Source organism: Lycorma delicatula, chromosome 2 (genome assembly GCF_047948215.1).
Source record: "Lycorma delicatula isolate Av1 chromosome 2, ASM4794821v1, whole genome shotgun sequence".
Taxonomy (NCBI): Eukaryota; Metazoa; Arthropoda; class Insecta; order Hemiptera; family Fulgoridae; genus Lycorma; species Lycorma delicatula.
The window spans coordinates 13,080,050-13,102,388 of record NC_134456.1 but is presented as its reverse complement, the minus strand read 5'-3'; the positions used below and the strand labels follow the sequence as shown (position 1 = coordinate 13,102,388).

Below are 22,339 nucleotides of genomic sequence, written 5' to 3'. Positions count from 1 at the left end.
GAACTAATACGAAACAAACTATTCAAATTTTGGAAAGTAGAGTAAAAGAAAACCATTCATTACCGTTAGTTACGTTACAAGTCCTGGGAAAATATCAGGAGAGTTCAGCAATATTACTGCTATACTTTTTATCAGTTGAAATTTTTTATTAAATTTAATTCTGTTAACGTAAATAATGGTAATGTATGGCTATAAAAAATTTGAACCGATAAAAAAGTATAACAGCAATATTGCCGAACTCTCCTGATATTTGCCCAGGACTTAAAAACGCATTTTTGTAGATTCCAGTCTTTGTCTTCATTTACAGTTATTACTTTCATCACATCCCTCCATCAGCAATTTTATTGAACTTGGATGTCTTATTACTTGGCTACTTTAGTCTATTCACCGCAAACTTCTCTTCTCGACAATTCATACTTTAAGATTAAAACGAATTATTTAGAATTTTAACACATTTAGCTTCTATATAACCTATAAAATCAAATCAATATTTTTATTAGTTAAAACATCATTATATAAACCAAGTAAATCAAATAAGAAAAATATCTGTAATAAAATAAAGCGATTAAGAATATAAAATGATTTGTATTTATAAGATTGAGGATGTATTACTCCTTAAAACTCTGGCAAGGACTTTACTTTCCAGATCCTAGTGAAGATAAATTTTTAAAAAACCGAATAAAGAAAAATTTTTAAGTCGACCGGTTAAATTTGCCAATTGTAGAAGGTAAACGGAATAATAAAATTTTAATCGAGAGTTTTTGTGATATGAAATTTTTCGAAACATTCTAGATTATTATTTTCAGAAATATTTGATATAATTTTTTGCTTTTCAAAACGTAATTTTTAAAAAATGTCTAATAGCACAAATTTAGAATATTATTATTATATTAAAAAAATGAAATAAAAAAATTACAACTTAAAACAGAAATGAAACTGTCTGACTTAAAAAAAACTTATTGTACAGTGAAAAGTCATGTTTTTTCAGTAGTTCTATAAATTTTGATTTTTTCTATCAAAAATTTCTATTTAATATTCACCCCTCCCCATAAAATGGCTTCAATATATTTTTATTTTTTTGGTATATTTTGCTTTAGAAAAGTAGTTAATGAGAGTCTTTTGGATCTATGCTTTCTTCATCGGTAGGTCTTCAAACCGGTTTAAAAACTTTTTGCCCGTCTCCATCCAATTGCTGAAGTAAAAGAAATATTAAAAAAAAAAAGTTTTAATTTATTTTAAATTTGAATCCATCTTCCCAGTTAGATTTTAAACGTAAACAACTTACTTTTTTATAACCTCTATTCTTTAAGATTAATAAAAAAAAAGTTGTAAAAGTATAATTTTTTTTCTTACGTGTGATACCACTCACAGACAGTTGCTTTCTGTAACAGTAATAATTTCATATTATTGTATTATATTTCGGCTGCACTAAGTCCGCTTGGCATGTTAATTTGCAGTAGGACACACTGTCGGGTGAAAAAAAAGCAACTGGGATCAAATTCGTTGGTATGCCTGATAGGACCTTTGTTAATATTTCCGTGAGTGATGTCCTATGTCCTTGCGCGTCTTGACGTTTTATTTTTTAGGAGAGATTTTGTCTTCTCAGGTTGTATGCATCCTTTACGGTTGTCAGTTAATGTACACGCTTGTGCGCATATTAACTGGCGTAACTGCGAGCATGCGCGCACACATACGCAGAGATAGAAATACACATACGCGTGCGTGCACGAACCAACAACAAATTAACAACTGTAACAACTTTTTTTTTTTTTAATAAAGCGATATTTATTCGTTTTTAACAAAGTCGATTTTACTTATATATTTAAAGTTAATTTTATTTCGCATTTTTCAAATTCTATATCTTCTTCAATAGCAAAAGACCTATAAAGCTTTCTGTGTAAAAAAAAAAGTGAACGATGCTTCTTGAGAAGAATATTTACTATATGTATACCTTCAAGATTCCTTCATTTTTCTAATCATTATTACTGGATTTTCTCAAAAAAATATATTGAATATCAGAATAACATCAATACATTATAATAATCGAATACTAAACATATTTTTCTAAAGAAAAAGACTATTAATGTAATGTCAAATAATATAACCAAATTATATTATGTTTTACAACAAATAATCCTGAAAAGCTAACAATGATACAACCAGAAGTTTTTTTTCATAAAAAAATACATGCCAATTGAATAATCCAATTATTATTATTATAACTAAATCTAGAAATTTACGAGTCCAAATCTACTGTATAGTCTGCAAAGTACAGAAATCTAAATTTAATGAAAAGAAAAAAAAAACAATAACATTTCTTATCAGGACACTCTTCATCAGAAAATTTAAAAATCGATTCTCACCCTACGATTTTAGTACGTACTCGGACATACAAGTTATTTGAGTAATTATTCAGTATATGAAATAATTAGTACAAATATAGTGTATGGTACTAAATGTTTGAAAGATGAATTACAAACTTACGAAATATTATTTTCTTTTATATAAATCGAAAATTCCTTTATTTTATAATTATTTTTTTTAAGCAAACTGATTTGAAGATGCTAATTAAATTTTTAATTTTGTTAATTTTAATTTATTAATTTTATTTTTTATAATTTCTGACTGTTAATAATTGCTTAAGAGATTTATAGCCTGCAGGCCTGTTATTTATTGGTAAATCTAAAGTTTTTTATTATATAGATCTTTCAATTTCCTAACTCCACAAAAAAAGTATTTTTGTATCTATATTTGTAAGAATACTTTCTTTAGGTTCTACAATAGAATACGTTAATAAAATATTTCAATTACATCGTAATAGAATCAATATAACAATATAAGACAATAACTTACCGTGAGTAACGTCTTCACCACCAATTTGGTAGAGTGGAGGATAATTTGTAGCGGTTGCAATTACAGCGAATAACGCTACAAATGCTACGAATAAAACTACAGCTTGCTTCATTATTGATATAAATTAATAACCAACTGGTAATTCCGAAGTTAACTGTCAAAAGGATAATGATCGAATTCCATTTATATTACATTTGGAGAAGGAGATGATTCCGTTACAGAAATCCGTGTGGTTTTTATCTCGATTGATAATAATATCCGTTCGGAAAAGGATGTGGCAATTGTTTCGCATGTTAGTTATCAATATCTATGATAAAATATTTAAGTATAGGTGTCTATAATTAATTCCAGATAGAAAAAGAATGACAGGATAAAACGCATACTCCTTCAAAGGAACACACCCTACATTTGGTGAATTAAATTATTTGGAGATTTAAAAATTTGAAATTATCCCAAAATATTATTATTTCTTCTATCGATTTTAATTTTATAATTTGAATCTTTTTTTGTTTTGGTCAGGTCTTACACCCTCATTTGTGAATATTTCTTTATTATACATATTTTTAAAAGAATTTTTTTAACGAGTCGGTTCACAGGAATCTGATTTAGAAGAAAAAACTATCTTTTTCTTTAAGTTTTCAAGGTTTGCATGTTGTAATTTGGAGAGTACCATGTTAGAAAGCCAAAACTAGACCGTTGGTTTTTTAATGTTCCCAAAAAATCGTTTGTAGTCCAAATCAGACTTTTGTGAGCACCGCTAGGTGCAAGCTAGTTTCGCTGTGAAACTTTAATTTCGCCATAAGATAAAATATTATCTGGTAGGATGGAAAGAGGTTGATGTCCAAAAAATCGCTTTGACAGTTTAATCGTTTTGGGTAAATTTGAACCTTATTATTTTTGAGCACGTCTCCAAAATCACACAAATTATCGGTAGCAGTATCGAAGTGTGTTTTTCGCAAATAACAGTGTTAAGCAATTGATGCTGTCACAGCTTAATAACTATGTGAGTAAGAGCCAAAAAAAAAAAAATATATATATATACGTTTAATGTATTTATTAGAACGATACAGAGTACCGTGCAGTATTATAAAAGAACACATGATACTAGCATAAAATGAAAATACATAAAAAAAATCCCTTTCGGCACGTCGGAAGGCGGAGGTAGATTTCACCGGTGCTAAGTAAGGGATTAAAAAGATTTCCACCTTAAAGTTACTTCAAATTTATTCAATACGACGATGGTTGCATGTGAAAGAAAGTTTCACAGTTTAGCGTACGACAACCCCCATCTTCTTACAATTCCAGCAACATTTTGGTCATCCCTTGCCGTAAGGGTTGGTCATATCAAAAATTGTTACAGACAAAAGTTTTAGGTAATTTTTACAGGACTAACGACCACTTTAAATCGATTCGATACTTTGCCTATTAAGGGAGGTGTGCTTTTTTGTCTTCGATACCGCATTTTTTCCACTCCCAGGACCAACGGTTAGTATATAAAAACATTTTACTTAGAGAGGTTTTAGGTCTGTATCCAAAGAATAGTAGGAACGTTAAACGAATTCGATATTTTACATAATAAGAAACTTTTAGGGATTTTTTTTTTCGAAAAACCCTGCCCGTTTCCCCCCTCAAGTTCAGATTTTGCCCATTAACAACCTAGACTGAGATTTTGGGTCGTTATATTTTACGTATCAATTTGAAAGGGGTTGGAGCAAAATTACGGCAGTTATCGTGACCACAAGAAAGAGGTCACGAAACTTATATATAAACTTTTGAGCTGACGGTGGTTTTGATGAAACGCGAAGATATGTCGATTTTTTGCGGAAGTTAATGTATTATAATGGTACCCATTACAATAGATAGCTTTCTTATGAATTCTACCTAAAATACTGAAAGCAATATTATTTTCAAAAATCATTACCAGCAGTGCAACATCTTTTCCTTCTTCATTAAATCCGGAAATTCGCCCATGTTCATTCTTAAATAAAAATTTTATGTAAGAAATTTCAAAATTTTTATACGGCAAAATATTAAGATTTTTAGATGCTTTAACTGTCTATATATTTTTAAATATTATGATTTTTTGTCTTTACATTACTAGGAAGGAAAACATTGAAAAATTCTGTTTTTCTTTCTAAAAATATTTGTTTTAAGTTCTTAACTTCTTAGTCGTATAGTTGACTACACGTACACAAAGCTACTAAGAAAACAGTGGTTAACGGGAAAACGGTTCACTTTCTATCTATTTGTATCTCCAATTAATTTCCTATTTCAATGATGGATTAAAATATTCCGAAATTTCATTTCCATGCACGGTTTACTCACTATTTTCATTAAAGTAGAAACGTCGCATTATAACAATTTCAGTAAGAAAATTAATCGATAATTTAGAAATTGATTTTCAGTGTTTTTGCACGGGAAGTATTTTGCTTATATAATGATATATAATTAACGTTCATATTATGCTGTTTAGATTAATCGCACATCACAAATAAGGAGAGAATTCTACGGGGAAAAATAGAAAAGTTACCCGTTTAGAAATATTTTATTTTCTTGAGGTATTTTCTTTAAAAGATGCAGTATAAGTTACAAAATTCAGTGTGTGTACCTGTGAACGCTCGTTCGTTTTATATCTGCTTTTTACACAGTTATATATTTTACATCTTATGATTAAATATTCTGTCGTACATATTATTTTTTTATATCCAAACAAAAAAAAAAAAAAAAAAATTGGCACATCCTTTTCCGAAACGAATATTATTATTATAAATTGAGATAAGAGGACACGGGGTTTCGTAATGGAATTATCTCCTACCAAATATGTTTTATAAAAGGGGTTTGACCTTTGTCCTTTTAAGACAGTTGACTTCTAAATCGGCAGTAGATTTTTAATTTATAACAATAGTGAAAGAAGTTATAGTTTTATTTGTAGCTTTTATAGCACTATTCCATACAACTGGTAAAACCTACCTTCCATTCTACTTAAATGGTGATACAGATACTTTTCAAAACTACGGTAAGTTATTCTTTATGTTTTTACTGAAATGCTAATTCTGTCGCAAAATAAATGAAATACTTTTATTAATGTATTTTAATGTCGAATCTAAAGAAAATATTCTTAAAAATGTAGATATTAAGACATCCAAGTTTAATAAACTTGCTAATGGAGGGATGTATTAAGAGTAACAACTGTAAATGAAGACAAAGACTGGAATCTATAAAACAGACATTTTAATTCTAGGCAAATATCTGGAAAGTTCAATAACATTGCTGCTCGTTGTCTTTTTAAATTTTATATTTTGAAATTTTTGGAATTTTTTTTACAAGAATTATCACTGCTAGCAATGTTGATTATTAATTAGTAAATAGTTGTTGTTATCTTTTGGGTTTAAAATATTTATTTATTTTTTTCTACTTCGTACAAGGAATCGCGAAATTTTTTATATTCAGATTTCAACAGAAGTATCCATTTTGATCATCCCTGAATCCATTTTGGTATTTTCGGCGAGACGTTTGTACGTACGTGTGTGTGTATGTACTTACGTATGTATCTCTCATAACTCAAAAACGATTAGCCGTAGGATGTTGAAATTTTGGATTTAGGACTGTTGTAACATCTAGTTGTTCACTTCACCGTTTGATTGCAATCGACTGGACCAAAAGTGTCCTAAAAAAAGCCCGTAATCCAAAAACATTTAGATTTTGGACTTTTTCTTAATCGCAGTAGTAAGCCCTCATTGAGAGTTTTTCAACGATATATAATAATTGGTTCTTATTTTCATTGGTTCCAGGGTTATAGCCAAATAAAATTTTAATGAATGAAACATTTGGATCTTTTGTGAATATACATCGGTTTAGATCAGACCTCATTTCCTTTTTTTTTTAATTTTTTTAAAAATAATTATTAACCTCTCATTGTAAAAAAAACTTTTACGATGAATAATAAATAATTCAGTAAAAACAAAAAAATAAATATATCGGAAATTTTTAGCGAAATAACATTTTATGTACTTTTCATTAAAAAAAAAGAAAAAAAGTGTTTATTTAATTTAATAACCGTACAAGGAAGTCTTGTGGTGTCCACATCGGATTTTTTCAATTAAATTTTTATGAGTTTTTATTACGATATTTATTCTTTATCAACTTTATTAATCTAATAAATTCTCAAACAAATTTAAGTAAACTATAATTTTTAATTTCAGCATTTTCAGCAATATATACCACTAATGTACCGGAATTCTATGATTCTATTTGTCAGAAAAAAAAATTTTTTTTTAAATGCTTATGTAATGAGATATAATGCGCTTTAGCAGTTTCCATTTTAACATGATTTATTTACTGTGAATGAGATTGTGTAATGTTTAAAAGAAATGAAAATTTATTGAATAAAAAAATTAATTTGAAGTAAATTTTTTTAGATTTCTAAAGGGATTGCCTATCACTTTTTCCATTTCTTTGGCAGTTTACCAGCTGGAGATATGTATTTCAGTAAAAAATTTCTGAAATGTTTGTTTTTAGAGCGGAAGAAATAATATATGCGCGACTCTAACCGTACGGTTTACTATTTCATTGTAATTTATTTTTTATTCTGTTTTACATATTACAATATTGAAAAAAAAAAATTGGTGTTACAATATTGTTTATTTCTGTATAGAATGATTTTGGTCACATTTCTGAAAGGAAAATTAAAACAGTGAAACTTAGTATGAAAAATAATTGATTCTTTATTTATGACAATTTTTATAGTACATGTACTCGATTACATTTTCCAAAACTTCATCTAATACTTCTTCCCGTCCTCCAAACGTAGACGACCGTATCCAGGTTGATCATATTTATCCAAGAAAAGGTATATAGGGTGGAGGAAAACGAATACAACCAAGCGGACCACATGGTCTAAACCCACGACGGAATCTATTAACTAAAAAATACAAAAATAAAAATTAATAAAAAAAATATTGTAGTTTAAAGTAGTAGCACAATTAATTTTAAACAAGTTTAATTTTAAAACACTCAACAAGGATACACAACAGCATAAAAATTTAAATAAAAAGAAAGAACTAATACGAAACAAACTATTCAAATTTTGGAAAACAGAGTAAAAGAAAACCATTCATTACCGTTTGTTACTTACAAGTCCTGGGAAAATTTCACGAGAGTTCAGCAATATTACTGCTGTACTTTTTATGAGTTCAAATTTTGTATTAAATTTCATCCTGTTAACGTAAATAATGGTAATGTATGGCTTTCTTTCGCTCTGCTTTCCAAAATTTGAATAGTTTGTTTCGCATTAGTTTTTACTTTCTATTTAAAATTTTATGCATTTAATAAAAAATTCAACCGATCAAAAAGTATAACAGGAATATTGCCGAACTCTCCTGATATTTCCCCAGGACTTAAAAACACATTTTTGTAGATTCCAATCTTTGTCTTCATTTACAGTTATTACTTTCATCACATCCCTCCATCAGCAATTTTATTGAACTTGGATGTCTTAATACCTGGCTACCTTAGTCTATTCACCGCAAACTTTTCTTCTCGACAATTCATACTTTAAGATTATAACGAATTATTTAGAATTTTAACACATTTAGCTTCTATATACCCTATAAAATCAAATCAATACTTTTATTCGAAAAAACATCATTATAAAAAAACAAGTAAATCAAATAAGAAAAATATCTGTAATAAAATAAAGCAATTACATGTGGCACCTCTCACAGACAGTTGCTTTCTGTAAGAGTAATAATTTCATTTTATAATTTGTATTATATTTCGGCTGCACTGTCCGCTTGGCATGTTAATTTGCAGTAGGACATACAGTGCGGTGAAAAAAGGAACTGGGATCAAATTCGTTCCTCATTTCGTTGGTATGCCTGATAGGACCTTTGTTAATATTTCCGTGAGTGATGTCCTATGTCCTTGCGCGTCTTGACGTTTTATTTTTTAGGAAAGATTTTGTCTTCTCAGGTTGTATGCATCCTTTACGGTTGTCAGTTAATGCACACGCTTGTGCGTATATTGACTGGCATAACTGCGAGCATGCGCGTACACATACGCAGAGATAGAAAGACACACACGCGTGCGTGCACGAACCAACTGCAACAAATTAACTAATGTAACAATTTTTTTTTTAATAAAGCGATATTTATTCGTTTTTAACAAAGTCGATTTTACTTATATATTTAAAGTTAATTTTATTTCGCATCTTTCAAATTCTATCTCTTCTTCAATAGCAAAAGACATATAAAGCTTTCTGTGTAAAAAAAAAGTGAACGATGCTTCTTGAGAAGAATATTTACATATGTATACCTTCATTTTTCTAATCATTATTACTGGATTTTCTCTAAAAAATATATTGAATATCAGAATAACATCAATACATTATAATAATCGAATACTAAATATATTTTTCTAAAAAAAAAGACTATTAATGTAATGTCAAATAATAAAAGCAAATTATATTATGTTTTACAACAAATAATTCTGAAAAACTAACAATGATACAACCAGAAGTTTTTTTTTCATAAAAAAATACATGCCAATTGAATAATCCAATTATTATTATAACTAAATCTAGAAATTTACGAGTCCAAATCTACTGTATAGTCTGCAAAGTACAGAAATTTAAATTTAATGAAAAGAAAACAAAAAAGCAATAACATTTCTTATCAGGACACTCTTCATCAGAAAATTTAAAAATCGATTCTCACCCTACGATTTTAGTACGTACTCGGACATACAAGTTATTTGAGTAATTATTCAGTATATGAAATAATTAGTACAAATATAGTGTATGGTACTAAATGTTTGAAAGATGAATTACAAACTTACGAACTATTATTTTCTTTTATATAAATCGAAAATTTCTTTATTTTATTATTATTTTTTTTAAGCAAACTGATTTGAAGATGCTAATTACATTTTTTATTTTGTTAATTTTAATTTATTAATTTAATTTCTGATTGTTTAATAATTGCTTAAGAGATTTATAGCCTGCAGGCCTGTTATTTATTGGTAAATCTAAAGTTTTTTATTATATAGATCTTTCAATTCCCTAACTCCACAAAAAAGTATTTTTGTATCTATATTTGTAAGAATACTTTCTTTAGGTTCTACAATAGAATATATTAATAAAATATTTATTAAACCGTGATAGAATCAATAAAACTATAACTTATCGTGAAAAACGTCTTCATCACCAATTAGGTCGAATGGAGGATAAGTTGTAGCGGTTGCAATTACGACGAATAACGCTACAATTGCTACGAATAAAATTACAGCTTGCTTCATTATTGATATAAATTAATAACCAACTGGTAATTCCGAAGTTAACTGTCTTAAAAGGATAATGATCGAATTCTTTTTATATTACATTTGGAGAAGGAGATGATTCCGTTACAGAAATCCGTGTGGTTTTTATCTCGATTGATAATAATATCCGTTCGGAAAAGGATGTGGCAATTGTTTCGCATATTAGTTATCAATACCTACGATAAAATATTTAAGTATAGATGTCTATAATTAATTCCAGATACAAAAAGAAGAGAGAGGGGAAAACGCATACGCGTTCAAAGGAACACATCCTAATTTTGTGACTTAAATTGCATTTTTTTTTAACAAACGACTCCCTCAAGAAATAATACATTCTTTTTGTGCTAATGATCAATGCAATTAATTCCAAAATTATTAATTATTAACAATTTTTACAGAGGTAATTTTAAAATGCTTTTATTTAACTCTCGCTTCTTGTCTGTCATTGTGTCGGTGGTGGGGTGATCGAAACTTTACTATTTAACAACCCCGTATACACGCCTTTGCTTTTAATTTTGACACGATGAGAGTAGATTAAAATAAAACGTTATTGAAAAATATTGTTTTTCTAATTTTATTCGTAGCACTTAACGCTACAGAATTAAATTTAATATATTGATTCTCAATTCATCGATGAATTGTAAAGTAACCGTAGCGTTGTTTAGACACCAAAATGTAGATTATAAAATACATTTAGCGATTTTAATCTAATGTTACTTAATAGAGTAAGATCTTAGAAATATAGTCCTTGTTTCTTAACGGAAAATCTAAGTCAACCGTAACTACCGCTATCTATTCCTGAACGGAAACGTTCATTAATACGAGTACAAACCCAAGCAAATGAATTTTTGATTCCAAGTTTTGGGGTATTGTGAAAATATGTCACTATCGTTTAATAGCTCACTAAATATGTATTTATATTAAAAATACAAAAAAATAACGAAACTCTTCGTTGGCAAATTTCAAAATGGCGGTCTTTTTAAGTTTAATCTTAAATATCATATGAATTATTAGATTTATCAAATCGTGTTATATTATAAAATTATGAAGCATTTTTTGTGAACAAAACGACACCTTAGTTGTTAAAATCCGACGACAAACAACAGAGTTTGTGCAAAAAGTAAGTCTTAACCGATGTGGCGGCCATCTTGTTTCACTTGATAACTAAATCAAATTTTCTGATTCGAATTGCTAATAATCAGAATAATAAAAAAACAACAGATTTTATTTCTAATAGAATCGGTATCGACACAAATAAAAACTTACCGGAACGATGAAGTAAGTTTTCATCATCATCAACATACAGTCGAGTTTCAGATCTAGCGGTTGCAATTGCAGCGAATAACGCTATAAAAACTACAAATAAAACTATAGCTTGTTTCATTGTTGAAATAAATGAATAATCTGCTACTACTTAAGAAATCAACCGTTTTAAAAGGATGAAGGTAGAACCTCTTTATATATCAATTTATGTAGGAGATGATTCCATTACAGAAGCCCAGTATCCTCTTTACCGCAATTGATAATAATATCCGTTTCGAAAAAGGATGTGGTGATATTTATTTTTGTTTGTTTGGAAGTTAATTATAATTACGTACGATAAAATATTTTAACATAATTAATTACAGGTGTGAAAAGAAGCAGAGATAGAACGCACGCTTGTTCACAAATCACCCTGATTTGTAACATATCGTTATTTAAAGATGGTACCTTCTGAAATAAGAAATCTCTAAACGGGTATTTTTTTTTTTTTTTTAATATTTGCCCGTAAGATTACTCTCCTTACGTATAGTGTGAGGAGGCACAGGGGTCCCAACCCACCGGGTCAAAAAAAAATGACTAGTGGAAGAAAAGAAGATAAAGATTTTTATTTATAAATTAGATATTTTAAATCTTGAGGAAATATCAGGAAAGTTCACAATATTGCTTCCATATTTTCTTATCGTTTGAAATTTTTTACTAAAATTAATCCTGACAACGTAAAAAAAAGATAATAATGGTCTTTTTTTTACTTTCCATTTCAAAACTTGAATAGTAAAGCTGTGTATTGGTTTTAGTTTTCTATTTAAAATTCTATGTTGCCGTTGTTCCTGGAGTTTTATTTACAAGAATTATAATTACTAGCGATGGTGATTATTAATTGGGAAAAGTTTATTGTTATCTTTAGTTTTTAGAATGTTTATTGCTGTTTTCCTTTTTCATTTATAATTTTCATTAGTCTTTATATGATAATTATTTTAAAAAAATAATATTAGCTTTATTTACCTCGAAAAATCTCAAAAACATTTATATAAACTATCATTTATAATTTCATCATCATCAATAAGAGGTATACCACCTTGGTTAGGGTTCTTTAATTCTATGCTTAAGAGAAAAAAAAAATGTAAAAAAGAAATGCGTATATAACGAGATAAATGCGTATTACTAATAGTTAAATACATTTTTTGATGATTTATTTATTATAAACGAATTTTATTAATGAAGTGAAAATTAGTAGAATAAAAAGATTAATTTGAAGTAAACTTTTAGATTTCTAAAGGATTGCGGGTATTCATGGCATTTTCACACACGCTACAAATCATTTATCTCATCCTCTGAAGCATTACCTAACGGTGGACCCGAAGGTTAAAGAAAAAAAAAGGATTTCCTATTAGTTTTTCTATTATACATTTTTGGCAATTTACTAGCTGGCGATATGTATTTCAATAAAAAATTTGAAAATAATAGATTTAAGCATAAATCTTTATGTTATTAAGCATTAATAAATTTTAAGATAAGATTTGTGTTTTTTTGAAATATATCTTGAAATTCTGACCCTTATATGTACAAGAACTTGTTCAAAATTAATCGTGCTACTATTAAACCACAATATTTGTTTTATTTATTTATTTTTTTAAGGTGATGGGGTAACGTAGTTGGATTAACAATGTCGTCCGGTTGTTGTACTCATATTTATAATTCCCACATTTTTATCCTTTTCCTGAAATGAAATGAACAACTTCCATATGGCCGGCTACTTTTGGAGAAGCACAGGAAATACTTTTAATAATGTATACGAAATTTAGATGAAGTAGATGTACCATAAAAATTGTAATAAGTAAAAAAATTTTTTTTTTTTCTGTTCTCGGTTTCAATTTTTTAATTCTCCTTTCAGTTATGTTCTCTAAAACATTCTATACAGAAATAAATTCAATTTATTTCTGTTAAATTTCATTAATTTCTCTAAATTCAATTATAAATACTTTACAACATTGTAAAGTCAATATTTTTTTCAATATTGTATTAATGAACAACATTGTAATGTGTAAAATAGAATAATAGAAATTTAATGTTATTACATAACATTTATAATATGTGATCCCTTGCAACATATATATATTTCCATCTTTATTTTTCCAGCTGTACCTACGAGTTCCTGATAGATCTCATTTTCTGTTGATTCTTTTATCGGTTTTTAAACAAGAATTCTATTCTCGTGATACATTTCACAGAATTATCTTTCCTCTGTGAAATTATTCTGATCAATCTTAAATTTTATCGTTCTCTCATTACATCTATATTCATTACTTTGCTTTTTGTTTAAAGAAATTTAAAAGTAATATTTAAAAACCTATTCAAATTCAAAACCTTTCAATTCTTTAATTATGGATATGATTTCATTTGAAACGGTCTTGTTTCTAGCATCATATTCACCCACAAGTGTGTACATTATATCAATCAATTCGTTTGGATCGTCCCAATATAAATATACTGGATTATAATTGAATTGTGCATGCAACAACCCAGAGCCACTAAAAGACGTGGATGGTGTTTTATATGGGGATATTGGGTAAACGGTTTTTTTTTATAGGAAACAATTTTCTAATTACTTCATTATATTTAAAAGATTTATTCGATTTCACTGTTTGTGAATCGTGTCGTTCCGTCAAATGAGCACCAGTATATTTCAACATTTCTCCATATACCTTCATATCTTCTGTGTGAACCTTTTTCAAGTCTGGATTTTTATAAACCAACAACTCTAAAAGACCTGGTGTGGCCGAATAAATGAAATCCCCCAAATGAATTTTATCGTCTTTAAATTTTAATGTCGCCCAAAGTACAAATATCTGTATTTTTATCGTACTTTACACCGTATACGGTCTAGAAATGTTTTTGGACCAGTTTTTAACGTTTCCATGTACGGTTTAATTATTTCAGTGTCGCTGTCTTCTAATATAGGCGTATATTTTCTATATATTCTTGGTTGTTCTTCTTGAGATTGTTCAGAATATAGCGGCAATGTTGTTTGTTCAGATAATAATGTAGAATAGGCTACATATTCTTCTTCTTCTGAATCTTGTTCCAATAAACTCATAGACACCAAGATAGATGTGAAAACACATCTATCTTGGTGTCTTTCTAAATGAGCCGACAATCTATCACCCGATTCACGCCCTACTCTGTCTACATCAATTTCTCCATCGGTTTTAGGTGGAGGTTGTCTGGGTCTATTTAGTTTTCCTTTAATTTCATTTATAGGATCTATTATCGGTTTGAAACGTTTAGCAAATAAAGCTTCTTCTTCAGCCAAACCCATCGTAAAGCTGCATGTTTACGTTTAAAATTTTTATTAAGCTTGTCAATTTCAATCATTTGTTTCTCCTTTTTCATTGCTCTATAAAGAAAAAAAAGAAACTTAAAAACAATCTTTTTGTTAACGTTATACGTTACGTTCAATAATGATGAATTTATCGATATTGTTTCTATATCGACCTTTATTTTTACCCTTATCTTTGTCGATGGCTAGAAAATTATATCGGTTTGTATTCCAAACTCGATCGCATATTGATTTAAAATCATCAAAAGACATGTCGACGTTTACATTATCATCGTAAATGTGTTTTAAATTTAAATTGTCTTGTTTGAATAAAATTAAAAAAATTGAAATTTTGACGTACGAGTTGTTTTGGTATTTTGGAATATGTTTGTGCTAGACATAATTTTAGGACATAATATCCAAACGAACATTATAATAAGTATATTTAGTTCGTTATTTTAATATCCTCTCTTACAAATTTAATAATCGATTGTCACATCAATAAAAGAATAATAATAGCAAGAATTTTAACAAAAATAGAAATAATACCGTTTTATATTTCAACACCAAATGATAAGATCTGAAAAATGCATAAAAATAATATTTTTTTAAAATAAAATGCAAGGCAGCTTGCGAAATAACGATGGGATAAAAGAACAGATCAGCTAAAAGTCACAGTATGATGTGCGCACAAAGATTAATAAATGTGTGTGTGTGTGTGTGTGTGTGTTTTTCTTTTTCTTAAGATGAACTTTGGAAAAATCAGAAAGTTCATGAAATTTAAACCGAACACAAGAGAAAAATTTATTTAGCATACTCAATCGTATTAGAGATACAGGCACGAGAGCGGTTCCAGATGGCCGATTCCCGCAAGAGATTTGTATAATAGAACACAAATTTCAGAGCGTATAAAATATTTTGCCGCCCACTGAATTATTAATATAGCAGCGCAACGTACAATATAAAATGTACAGGAACTATAATATTTCCAACTGTTAATATTAAATTTTGACATAATATTTCAACTGATTAGTCGTTCTTGTTGGATTTTCATCCGACAGTTAATCGACTTGTGGACTCGATCTGAGAAGTAACCTTGGGCCTTTCGATGCATTACCAATCAGAATGTAGTATTTAAACCAAGATTAAAAGAAAAAATGTTACATGTGATGATAACCTGCGGTAAACCAGCGGTATCCCGTAATAATAAATGAATTATCAGTGACTGATATTTCCTGTAATAGGACGTCACAATCGTACAATTTAAAAATTATAAATCATTAAGTATATTTTCTCTCGTATTTTATTTTAATGTATTCTTCGGTTATCTTTCAAATAATGAAAAATTTTTAATTAAAATATAAACACAGTGGAAAGCTTGTACAGTTTCTCAGTAAGTCAAAATTCACGTCAAAAATTCTCCTGCTTGAGTTTGCAGTCGTTTTATCATTACTAACTTTTCCGTTCACTAATAAATAAATAGCGCTATGAGTAGTTGACTTAGTATTTTCCATTAAGAAAGTTATTTCCAGAATCTTAATCGTTAAATTAACTTCGGGTCTAAACCACTGTTATTTTATGTTTTACATTTAGGTGTCTAAAAAAGCGTTGGCTGCTTTACAGTTGATCAACGAATTGAGAATTAACGAGTTGAATTGAATTTAATACTTATTTTTATTATAAGAATATGAACGTAATTAGAATTATAATATTTTTCAGTAACTCTTTATTATAATTTATTTTCATTGTTTCACGATTAATAGTAAAGGCTTATGTATATACGTGTAGTTTAGATGGAAAAGTTTCGATTACCCCGCCACCAACAGAATGGCAGTTACGAAGATGGAGTTAAATAAAAGCATATAAAAATTACGTTTGTGGAAACGTTTTTTTCATGCGGTTCTCGTCTTTAAAAAATAATTTATTGTACAAAATTGAAGGTGTGACCCAATAAACGGACGTGTTCTTTTTACATCTGTAACTAATTAGAAACGTTTATAAATAAATATTTTATCTTATATATCGATAAGCAATATGCAAAATATATTGCTAAATTATTATTGGTTTAAGCGGTTTATAAACGGTTAGAAATTGTAAGAAATAAAATTAATCGGGTTAAAACAAATTAAAATAATATTACAAAACTTTTTCAAAATTTTTAAAAACTTGCTTTATAGTTTTTAGTCATATTTTAATCAAATTATTATCGTACATTGCACGAGTTTAATTAGTAGATTAATTTCGATTTCAAAACATAACATCATATATTGAAATTCCGCATAGCCGTTTTGTTGATTTTGCAATTTTTTACACCCGTATCCTTAATTTATCCCCTTACAGAGGGATGTTTGCAAAATTAATGGTGGAATTTTGTATTGTCACCCGACATTAGTAACTGTGCAAAATTTCATCAATAGGCAGTCAGGAAGTATGTAAAATTAAGGATGCAAGATTTGAGGACAAACATAGAGAAAAAAAAACATTGCGAGTTTAAGAAAAGCAAATAATTAACTTACCCACCGGGTTGATCTAGTGGTGAACGCGTCTTCCTTAATCAGCTGATTTGGAAGTCGAGAGTTCCAGCGTTCAAGTCCTAGTAAGTCATTTATTTTTATACGGATTTGAATAATAGATCGTAGATACCGGTGTTCTTTGGTGGTTGGGTTTCAATTAACTACATATCTCAGGAACGGTCAAACTGAGACTGTAAAAGACTACCACTTCATTTACACTCATACATATAATCTTCATTCATCCTCTGAAATAATATCTCAACGGTAATTCGCGGAGGCTAAAAAACAGGAAAAAGAAAAGAAAGAAATCAGAAATTGAAATCAGTTTGCTTAAAAAAATGAAATTAAAGGCATTTTCGTGTTATACAAAAGAAAATAACATTTCCGAAGTTGGTCATTTAGTTTTCATACATGAAGTATACACTGTCGTATTATAGTTGTATTAATCATTCCATAATCTGTTTAATTATTCAAACATCTTTTACGTATCGACATGTTGGAATCGATTTTTAGATTTTCTGATCAGGATTTGTAAATTTTTAGGTTTAGTCTCTGTTAATATTGTAATAATTATTTTAATTATATTTTCATGATGTAAAGTTCTAATACAGTGCTCGTTCGATTCACATCGTCCTATTTAATTAAGCATGTACGCGTAACTTACATTATATTATTACAAGGAATATGTAATAATAATTATGTAATTAGTATTTGCGTGTATACAAAGAAAATTGTACAATATCAAGTGTTTATTAAAAATAGAGATTAGTTTTAAAACAAGAACCTTACTCGTGTGGATATTAAAAGGTCAAGCAAGCCAAGAACATGATTAACGAACTTGTTTCTAGTTGCTTTAAACATCGGGTAGTATGTGCTACTGGAAATTAATATGCCAACCGGACAAAATGTTTTTAAAGTGGTTTCAAGGCTCATCGATGTAGAAAATATAAGATTGAAAAACTTCAATTAACCTCTAAATCAAGATATAACTAAAAACTCTGATGTGGACACCTCACATTTCCTTGTACGTGTATTAAATTAATGTTGTGTCCTTGGAATGCGTATAGGTTATGGTCATTGTTGTTGGTGTCAAGTCGTATTGTGTAGGTCAAATGTTAACATTGTCGCAGTGTACTTCATCGGGTAGTGACCGACAAGTAATCTCAACAAAAAAAATTTTGTGGTGGTACCAACGGCTATTTTTATTTCTTGTGCAACTCCAACAATTACAAATACACATTTTTTTGCTGACTTTATTTAAACTTATTTCTTTTCAAAGTAAGATACGACCCTCCTCCAATTCTTTAATAAAGTAGGCAGTTACACAATTGCATTGTGGTGTACACCACATTGCATCCTATTTTTTTGTGGTGTCAGTATCAGTATTTTATATTAGTTTATATATTAATTTTGTTTCACGTCGCTCAAATAGTTATGTGTTGTAAGTGAAAACATGTCGGATCCGTAACCGTGCACACATCGGTTAGAATATAACTTCTTATACGCATGTATTTTTTAACTTATTGATTTATTAATAATTATTAACCTGTGTCAAAATGTTTGAATTAAAATGAAAATACATAACATTTTATTTCACTAATAACTTCTAATTTTTTTTTCGTTGTTATTATAGAATTATTATTAATTATAATTTTTTTATAATCAGCAGTCAATAATTATTAATAAATCAATATATTTAAATTAAGAAAAAGAAGTTAAAGAAAAAGAATGTATATGAAGTCGGTTTCGAACCGATTTGCCTTCCCCTTATAAGAACCAAATATTTCATTAATATCACTTAGCTGTAACTGTATAAATAATGAAAAATAAGTTATGATATAAAATCCATTTTTTTTTTTTTTGATTTTGGACTTTTTTTTGACAGTTTTGGTCCGGTCGATTGCAATCAAAAGAGGAGTTGAACAACTAGATGTTACAATAGTCCTAAATCCAAAATTTCAACATCCTACGGCCAATAGTTTTTGAGTTATGCTAGATACATATTTACGTACAGACATCACGCCGAAACTAGTCAAAGTGGATTCATGGATGATCAAAATGGATATATCCGTTGAAATCTGAAAACCGAAATTTTTCGCGATCACAATACTTTCTTTAAAAGATAAAACATATTATGCCATTTTAAGGGGAGGGTTGAATATGAAATAAACATTTTTCGGTACTTTTCGTTAAGAAAGTAAATTATTTCTGGCATTTTATTAAATATCTAATTTTTGATCAGAATCATTACGTTTGTTCTGTACATACATATGTGTATGTACACATAAAAGCTTTTGTCCGTTCTACCGGGCGCAAATCTTTACCGATTTCAACGAAACATTGTATGGTGATGAACATCTATTGATTTTCAAGTGAATCGGTTCACAGGAACCGGAGTTAGAGGAATAAAACTGTCGTTTTGGTTACGTTTTCATGTTTTTTGAAAGTTTTCATGTTGTAACTTGTAGAGTAACATATTAGAAAGCCAAAATTTTATTTTTGCGAACAGCGCCAGGTAAGAGCAAATTTCGCTATATAACCTTAGTTTCGCAATAATCCAAAATGTGATCTGGTATGAAGGAAAAGACCTTTTCAGTGAAAAAAAAAAAAAAAAAAATGGTTTCGAAGATTTAATAATTTTGGGTATATTTTGGCTCTATGATTTTTTTTTTTTGTGAGCACGGCTCCAAAACCACACAAATTATGGGTGAATGTGTCAAATTGGGTTTTTGGCAAGTAGTTGTGTTAAGCATTGATGCAGTCACAACTCAGAAACTATGTGAACAGGAGCAAAGAAAAAACACAAATATAACGCATTTATTTGAATAATACACAGTACCGCACCGTATTAAAAGAACTCATCATATTAACATAACATGAAACACAAAAAAAAAGAATGAGAAACGCTGAAAGCAATATTTTTTTCAAAAATCAATACGAGCAGTGTCACATTCTTTCTTTCTTAATTAAATCCGGAAATCCGCCCTTCTGACGTTGTTACTGCGACAAAGCTCTTTTGTACTCGTAATTAAAAGGAGCTAGAGAAAATACCGAAACGTATAAAATAAAAGTTAAATTTTCAAATCGTTTTTAAAGGATAATTTTTATAAAAATATTTTTTTAAATTGTATTTCAATATAAATTAATTTGAGCGACGGTAAGGAATTTGAAATAAGAAACTCATTCTGGCATCAAGTAAAAAAATTGATTTTTTTATTCAAAGTTAAACAGAAATTATTGTTAAATAGGCCAAGGGTTACACAGTACCAGGGTAATGAAAGAAACTTACTGAAATTTTCAGTAAAATAAATTTTTTTTACCCGAAGGGACATGACACGTTTTAAACGGATTTAATATTCGAATTTTTTTTTTTTTAAATTGTGTGTATAGACTTAACGATTGGTATTTAAAATGCATCGAAACATTACATTTTTCTGTATAAAAAAAAGTTTTAAAACAAATTACCGTTAAATGACGCCATTTTTACACGGCAAAATAGTAAGATCTTTTTCTGCTACTTTATAGTACTCGAAAGGAAAACAGATTTCTTTTTTCTTTCTAAAAACATATTTTATAGTTCTTACCTTCTTACTTATATAGTTAACAACACAAAACATACTAAGAATAAACCTGAAAACGGTTCAGTCTCTATCGATCTATATCTCTAATTAAATTCCTATTTCGATCATTCATCAAAATTTGTTCTGAAGTTTTTTCAGAACTAGTAAGTATTTTCAGTGAAATAGAAATGTCACATTTTAACTATTTCAGTATGAAAAGTAATCATTATTAATTTATTAATTGATTTCCCGCGTATTTTTACGGGAAGTATTTTGCTTATATTACTACAGGTAATCGATTTTATCATTAGGCTGTTTAGATTAATTGCACGTTATAACTAAGGAGTAATTCTACGGGCAATAATAAAAATATTATCCGTCCATAAATTTTTTATTTCTTGAGGTACCATCTTTAAAAAGGTGGTACAATTTATGTTACGTATTTCAGGGCGTGTCCCTTAACTCCGGTGCGTTTTATCTGTGCTTCTTTTTACATACGTCATTAACTATAACACTTTATGATCGCATATTTTATCATACATAATAATGAACATCCGAATAAAAAAAAAATATAGCCACATCCTTTTCCGAAACGGATATTATCAAATAAGATATAGACTACACGGGCTGTAATGGAATCAAATCCTTCCCGAAATATAATATAAAAAGGGTTCGAGCATTATTCTTTTTAACACAGTTGGCATCTGAATCGGCAGCAGGTTGCTTAATATATATAAAAAATGAAACAAGCTATAGTTTTATGTGTAGCCTTTGTAGCGTTATTCGCTGGAATTGCAACCGCTACATTTGGTCGTCCGCAGTATATTAATGGTGATGAATATATAATTCGACCTAACGGTAAGTTATTGTTTGTACTGTTATATTGATTCTACCGTGAAGTAACTGAAATAATACATTAAGGGGTTATAATGTTGAAACAAAAGAAACATATCTTATAAATATAGTCTAAATAATAATTCACCATATAAGCTCGAAGATTGTGTGTGGGAATCCCGCCGGCCGGGATTTGAATCCAGACCTTCAGATGAAAGACCGACACACTACCACTCCGCCATGGGAGTTGTTTAATTTACAAATGTTTTGTACTAGTTACACTACTAAAAAATTTAACTAAGGAAAATTTTTAGATTTAATAATAATTAATAAGCCTGCAGGCTATACAATGCTAAAGCAATTTATAAACGGTCAGAAATCGTAAGAAATAAAATTAATCAGGAAAAAAAGAAAATTAACTAAACAAAAAAATTTATTAGCAACTTAAAAAATGTTTGCTAAGTAAAATGTAAAATTAAAAGGTATTTTCCTGTGTTCAATAGGTTATTCATTTTCATATACTCTGAATAATTATTCGAACATCTTTAAATTCTTATATCTGTGCATTATAAATTAGGTTGGTTTAGTAAATTTTTATTTTTAGTCTACAATTCAACCGACTTCTCTTTTTGAAAAGAACTTCTGAAGGTATCATTGTTAATTCTCCAGGATTACTTAGTTTTTCC

The 22,339-nt window shown here is 28.7% G+C and overlaps 1 long non-coding RNA gene across 1 annotated transcript in view; it reads right to left on the bottom strand.

Moving 5' to 3' along the window:
• Positions 1-7,559: 7,559 nt before the first annotated feature.
• The window catches only part of LOC142320475 (uncharacterized), a 110,851-nt gene continuing 96,071 nt past the window's right edge, over positions 7,560-22,339 (bottom strand). Inside the window, exon 6 of the long non-coding RNA XR_012755400.1 lies at positions 7,560-7,774. This is a non-coding gene — a long non-coding RNA (uncharacterized LOC142320475). The remainder of the gene's footprint in view (positions 7,775-22,339) is intronic.